This window comes from Brassica oleracea, chromosome C3 (genome assembly GCF_000695525.1).
Source record: "Brassica oleracea var. oleracea cultivar TO1000 chromosome C3, BOL, whole genome shotgun sequence".
Taxonomy (NCBI): Eukaryota; Viridiplantae; Streptophyta; class Magnoliopsida; order Brassicales; family Brassicaceae; genus Brassica; species Brassica oleracea.
This window is the reverse complement of record NC_027750.1, coordinates 7,897,156-7,904,553: the sequence shown is the minus strand read 5'-3', so window position 1 is coordinate 7,904,553 and position 7,398 is coordinate 7,897,156. Positions and strand designations below refer to the sequence as shown.

The 7,398-nt window shown below is 32.3% G+C and overlaps 1 long non-coding RNA gene across 10 annotated transcripts; it reads right to left on the bottom strand.

Moving 5' to 3' along the window:
* Positions 1 to 2,851: 2,851 nt before the first annotated feature.
* On the bottom strand, positions 2,852 to 5,392 carry LOC106328832. 10 transcript variants are annotated; one of them, XR_001267639.1, is made up of 8 exons: positions 5,041 to 5,392; positions 4,751 to 4,951; positions 4,456 to 4,652; positions 4,089 to 4,309; positions 3,774 to 3,863; positions 3,556 to 3,695; positions 3,335 to 3,419; positions 2,852 to 3,169 (listed from the first exon to the last, which is right to left on the bottom strand). It is a non-coding gene; the product is annotated as an uncharacterized LOC106328832 (long non-coding RNA). The 10 variants fall into 10 exon arrangements; XR_001267643.1 differs by having other exon boundaries at positions 4,788 to 4,951; XR_001267640.1 differs by having other exon boundaries at positions 3,508 to 3,695; positions 4,751 to 4,988; positions 5,084 to 5,392.
* Between the last annotated feature and the right edge of the window lie 2,006 nt (positions 5,393 to 7,398).

Sequence of the window (7,398 nt, the reverse complement as noted above, 5' to 3'; positions counted from 1 at the left end):
TCGTTAATTTAAATTGGTGATCAGACATCCAGAACTAAATTTGCGATATTGTTATCAATATACACTAATAACCATTTAACCATGGCATTTCCAATGATTTGTTCTTTCAATTTTGTTTTTTATTGTACATGACTTTTTACCTAGTATATGAGACATACCATACTATATTGTGTGATAAATCTATAGAAAGGGAGAAAACATAACGTTTCTGGATTAACTTATGGACTATAGCGTCTAACTCCACTTGTTAAGCAAAATGTATATAGATTTGAAAAATAAGTGTACACAGTGTATAACAAACCAAAAACAATAACTAAGAGACAAAGAACTGTGACAAGAAAAAAGTAACACATAAGGTTCCAAGAAATGCACTTTATATAGTTATAAAATTATAAGACCGGGCCCTATAGGTACAGCTTTTGACCCTTAGAATCTATGAAAGGAGAGAAAGACTCTTCCAATGTGTGGCCATTGATTGATACAAAGACTCCTCAACGATACAAATGGCCACATTTGACTCTTCTCTCTCCTCTCTCACCCATCTTCACTCCAAAAAAAATAGGACCTACAGGCCAATAGGATCATTTTTATTTTTCAAATGGCTCGTAAATCATGGTGTCCACTATTCCCGACACACTGACATGACCAAGGTTCGATACCTCCCCTTTTACTAAACGTGGGAAAAGGTTATTTCTCTCGTTTCGCTATATATCACTGATAAAGGATTTGAAATGAAATGCAACGTGAAAACATGACTGGACAAGAAAAGTTAAGTAGCCCTAAATAAAGAGGTTGAATATGTTTCCATCTACAGCCTAAGTTTGTAAGGTAAACAGGTTGAAATTCACTAAGTGATAGTCGAGCTCAAAATTAACTTTAACAAAATCTTTGGACTACTAACAATCATTTGTAAATTTGATTCAAGAATCTTATTTCTTTCTACTGACAAATATATACAATTTTTATAGCGAGTAATGATTCTAATATTTAACTATTAGTACCTAGTGGTAGTGTAGGATCGTGTAAAATCATTAGCTTAACCTTTTTTTTTTTTTTTTTTTTTTTTTTCTAACAATTCATTAAATAAGGATTCAGTATATAGATTACGCCGCACACATGTGAAGCGGCACATGGACGCACAGAATGGTTAGTTGGCCTCAATCTGCTCCGAGAAGTCGCGTCCCTATTCTCTTTATTTGTGTTTTTAGTATAAAAATGTAGCTATACAAATGCTAATTTGCTTATGTCGTTTACTTGTCTTTAAGTTTATAACAATGTACGATTTATTCTTCTTATTTAATAATTTAGTGAATAAAGAAAATACCACTTTGCTTTTGTTGTCTTTATAACTAACTAGGGGTTAGCCCGCCCTACGGGCGGAAAGTTATATTAAAAATTATTTATATAAATATATATATTATATTAATTTATTATACATTTTAAAACCAGTATTGATTGAAAATGATATTATAAACGAACAAATAATGGATAAACATTATCTAATTTTGATATCCATTAGCTATTTTTGATATTTGTTTTTTATTTTCTTAGTTCTATTGTTTGGTTATATGTGTGAATTTTAAATTTCAAGGGATAGATTTTTTGTTGAATGTAAGGGGACCGGATCTTTAGGTCGCTTTATTTGGCTAAATTTATAATACAGTATTTAAATGGTTCGAAAGAGAGCAGTGTTCAGTTTTGATTTATGCTCGAAGAGCTATTTTTTAGAGTCGTTTTATTAAGTTATGTACATTCATGTTAGATTTATGTATTTTTGTATGGTCATTGTATTTTACCAAGTTCATCCAAACTATGCAAATTTTTTTTTTTAACTTCAGTTTTAATAAAAAAATCATGGTAGAGTTTTTTTCTATTATTATACCGTATAGATAAATATCAACGTTATACAAAAATTATTATGTTTGGTGAAGAAAATATAGTCATATGTCTGTGTTGTTTAAATTTTTAGTTACTCTTATTTTCTTTCTATAGATTGTAGTTACTGAGTTATTGCTTAGGAAACTTTTTTTTTACATTTCATTCATTCAGTATATTTGTGTACTTAAAATATGAATCCATGTAAGTTGTTTAGATTTGATCTGTGGTTTTGTCAAATAAAGTGGTCATAATTGATATTTTATTGAAGGTATTTTCTTTCATATGTATCCGTAACTACACAATTGTCCATGCTGAACAAAGTTACATGCTCGCAAATTCAAGCTACGGTGGTAGACATATAATATTGTTGTAAAAGATGGGACTGATATTTATTTCGTAGATATTGTAAGTTTGGTTGTTTCCTCACTTTTTAATTACAGTTAAAATGATTTCACAAAATATCTTTTCATTTCTAGGTATTTATTTAGATGAACAAAAATATTATATATATATATTTTTTATTATTATTATTATTTATTTATATATGTAGATAGATGTATTGTCACCAAACAATGTTCATCTAATTGGAGATGGTAGTCACCGATTACTTAAACCATGGGTAATTATGATATTCAGGACATTACATCCTTTTCTTCAAATGCTATCAAGCTTTCTCTTTTTGGAGTTTCTGCTATTCACATCTGTAATTCATTGTGGTGATTTATTGTTTTATTCATTTTCTTCCTGTCAGTGTGTTTTATCCATCACAGTTAAACATTCACTCTTCTAAATCAATGGCTTGGCCTGATAATAATACTTTTGAGTATATTGTCCTACTTGTTTGATCAAAAGAAAATATTGTCCTACTTGCTACCTTACATAAAAAGAAATCACGTAAATCAAGCATCACAGTACAAATTATATAAGTAAATCTCCTGCTAGTTGACAAAGAAAAAATCTCATGCTCAAACAATTCAAATAATCAGCCCCATCATATATTTAATTTAACAATAGTATATTTGTTGCACAGTTTCCTCTAACTTTACCAAATAGTGAAGAAGGAGACAATATCCCGCATGAATATTAAACAACCAACAAACGTCTTGTGCTAATCATTTCTTATCTATGCAAGAATCACCATGAAGCAGATGGGTGAGTGAGTGATTTCCGTGTGGTTTCGGGTATATCGAAAGGGGTTCGAAGAAGTGTTTCTCCTTAGGGTATTCTCCACACCAGGTTCATAAGAAATTGCATTTGTTTCTTCTTTGGCATGCTCTCTAAGATGCTCAGGCTATAGTTTGGAACCAAATATATAAAAAATGAAACACGACCGTAAACACAAAATAAAAGAGTCCATAACCGTATAATAATGTGCTACACCTGTAGAAAGGAGGCTGTAGTGAGGACTGAGTACACGTAGAACAGATTTTATTTATAGAAAAGAGATTAAAGTCACCTCAGTTCGGAATGCACGATTGCTTTTTTGAGATCTGTTAGGAGAGTTTGAAGTTGTCTTCATATACTTGGAACTATTGCAGAGCCTGAAATATTGACCAAAACATAAATTTCATATATTCTTTCATGGTGAATTATTGTAAATCTTGAGAAGAATGGTAGGTAAGTTTTAACATTGTGATGTGAAGCTGTAGTATATATGGCTTAGTCCATCAATCGAACCTGTATGGCCGGTGATCAGATAAAATTTGCGCTATTTCTTGTCTATTGTTGTGTATGAATTTGTGGAGGGGGAGTTAGACATTAGTCAGAACTGAGACACAACATGAGCTCATATATTGTCGATGGAGAGTAGGAGCAAACTGAAGAGGCGTGGGTAGACGTTTTTCTCATTTTCAGAGGACATACTTTCTCTTAATAGAAGTAAAAGAATGACTTACATTGCAACCACCAACCCTTGCTCTTCTTGTACTTTTCTTCAGATTGGCTTACGTTTTAACTTCAAGCAGAAGAAGACCAATTCTGTTTTTCTGGGCGATCAAGTTTCAAGTCAAAAAAGAGGTGATAGATTAGAAACTCATTATACACAACAATAATCAACACTGATAGTTTATAAACTCAACAGTCTCATTAAAATCAAAGCTCGATGATTTGTTTCACATTCATACGAAACTCAAAAATCTAAACTCCAAAAACCCTCACAAAATATATATTAATTCATATCTTCATATTAATAAAAAGCTCATCAAACTAACCTTCTGAAGCATTTTCAAGTCACTATCCTGATTATGTGAAAAAATGCTTGTAACTTTTGGTTCAAGATACCTCTGATGATCTGTCTACTGAATTTGCCTCCTCGTGGTCACATCTAACAACTCAAATTATGGCAAATCAATTAGAGAAACATTTTAAAACATCCAGTTTTGGCATCTCAAAAGAAGACCCCCACACTTCCAATCCAGAAAGCTCATCATCTCTGTTACACATATGAATTTCATACACATTATACAGAAACCATGCCTTCAACTTAAAGGCTAGTAACCACATTCTATACATTATTAAGCTTTTACCATATCAATTTCATAGCAAGATAAGATAGTGAAAAAGGGAAGGGAAGCTCACGTGAGTGTACTAATTAAGCATATGAGCAGAAAATTCTTTACCCAGTTCCGGCAACTCCGTAACCACACATATACAATTAGCTCAAACGAAGGCATCATAAAAACTGATTAGAAATAGTGAGGAACGATGGATAACAGAGAGAGGGAGAGAAAGAGATGGAACCTGATTGATTAGGGATGGGTCGTCCAATGTTATATCTGAGACAATAAGACTTGTTGTCAAGCAGCATTAAAGTAATCGATGATAAATGAGAAAAAAAAATCCATGATTGAACCACATTAGCTTAGGCGTATACATGATCAAAGAAGCATATAGTGTATGTTTACACTCACAGCTTGAAGGCCTTCTTCTTCTTCATCATCTTCTTGTTCTTCTTCTTTTCTTGTTCTTCTTCTTCTTCTTATCTTTGATTCCTGGTGAGCCAAACCCAAACTTCATTGGATCATCATCTGTCATTGACTTAAAGTTCCACATATCTTTTTAGCAGGTGGCGACACTGCAAATTATGTTCAGTATTATTCTTTGACAGTTTACTGCAAAGAAAATAAGCTAGCATCATAATCATTCTATATATCAGTCACTCACAAAAATACTTATCTCTTGTTTTATGATCAACAAAACGCGCCACCTTTGCAATCATCCCTGTCTGCTACTTAATCGCCGCCAGCTAGCTTCACCACCAGTCCCACTCCCTATGGCGTCCTCCCTACCCACTTTCCTTCCATCTCTGGCTAATCCTCCACCTCAGATTAGTCGCCATCGTAATTAAAAATCCTCTCAGATTATTCGGGATCTCAAAAACTGAATCGATTACTAAACTAAAGGGGGAGAGTAAATGATTAATTAGTGGATGATGTGGGTGAACCTTTGATTTGTAACCGGTGACTATCAAGTTTCGCAGTAGGCGAGAAAAATCTAGACGAAATGAAGGATTAAGATTTGGGCAAACCGAAAAAAAAATTATATTTGAAAGAGAGGATGACACGTGTCCTCTTTCCCCCCTCTCTCCAAAGCGACGTGGACGCCTGAGAAGACAGATATGTCAACTTTATTTATAAAGATGTTCGATCATTTTATTGCAGAAAAAACTTGTAAACTAAGAAAGAAGTGCAAAGGGAAAACAAAGCCTTCAATTTTGCTTAATTTTACATAAGTTATCATCTTTAAATGTTATACTAACCCATTGGAAGTTCATAAAGTATATAATAATGTTCTGTAACAAATAAAAAAAATTGATATCCAACGCAGCGGGTAAGGAACAATACATTTAATTACTTACTAAGGTGGGTCATTTATCCTCCTCTCCAAATCTGCAATGAACTAAACTGGAAGGATCGGAGTGAGACATTACAATTTCTTACCGTGATCGATGAAAACACTTCTTACTAGTAATACTAATACTTCACTGGTTTTGACATTAAAGTATTAAAAATAGATGAGAAATAATAATAATACTAATGCTTATGTATCATTTGTGTTTGGTACACTGAACCACACTAAACATGATGTGATATGATTGTTAAGTTTTGTCTGTGTTTCATAGTCCATAAAGTTCTTAATCATAGTAAGGGTATAGAATCAAAGTAAGGGTATGGAGAGACAGCTACACAAATAGCAAGGAGACGATAGAAAATCATTAAAAATAGAAAGAAAAAAAGGTGAAAAACTATAAAATAGAAAAAAATAAAAGGTCTCTTATATGAAAGATTCAAAAAAACTTGAGAAATCCGCTTATATTTTTATCAGCTACTCCCTCTGTTTTTAAAAGATGCATATTCTAGACCTTTCACATATATTAAGAAAACTCATTAAATATGCATTGTTTTTTGTGAATAACAATTTTTCATAATTTTTAGCCAATAGAAATTCAATAAACACCATTAATTTTTTTGAAACTTACAATTTTTCATAAAATCATACATTGAAAAAGTTAAAAATGTATCTTTTTGAAACAAATTTTTTTTCCAGAACATACATCTTTTAGGAACGGAAGGGGTAATATATAAATATAAAACTAGATAGTTTTTTTTTTTACATTTAAAACTAGATAGTTGGAAAATTCATTTGAATCTCTATGCAATGCTGAAGGTTTTACTACATTAAATTTACAGGGACAAGTCGTTGCATGCATCTTGTTTTTTACTTATTTGTGTATACACTACAAGAAAACAGCGGCATACTGAGGGAAAAAATCGTCGGTAAACCCTACTTAAAAAATTCAGTGTGACGAACCTTTTCTGATGGACAATTTGAATCGGCTAAGTTTGGACCATGCTCTGGTCCTGGATCTCATGTCCCAATACTGACGAATGTTCCAAAACCATAAAACAAATAAAAAAACTAAAGCATCACCTATTTACAATTGGGGTCAGAATATTTGATCGATTCACCATAGAGATGACGAAACAGTCTCACGAGAGGAAAATCACGATCCAGGAAATTTAATATATTAATTATAATTTCGATTTTCTGATCTTATTATCAACCTTTATAATAGCGACCGACCACTTAGGAGTGAATCAGATGAGTTGTTCTTTTATTCTATTGTTTTAAACTTTCAAAGATTCCAGTTCCACTAACAGAAGGCCGCAATAGAACTGGAATTAATTATCGTAGTCCGAGACTACTCACTGGAATCTCACAAAAGGAAAATCACGATCCAGAAAATTTAATATAGTAACTATAATTTCAATTTTCTGATCTTATTATCAACCTTTTCATACCCAATAACGACCTTCCACTTAGGAGTGAATCTGATTAGTTGTTCTTTTTATTCTATGGTGTTATTTCAAAGATTCCAGTTCCATTTGGGACCACAAATTAATTATCGTAGTCAGGAACTACTCACTTCGCAAATACTACCCCTCCGTTTTCTTAGACCATCTCAAACCTACCATTGTTTCTATCTCTATATTTTTCCTTAAAATAGAGAAACTCTATTAT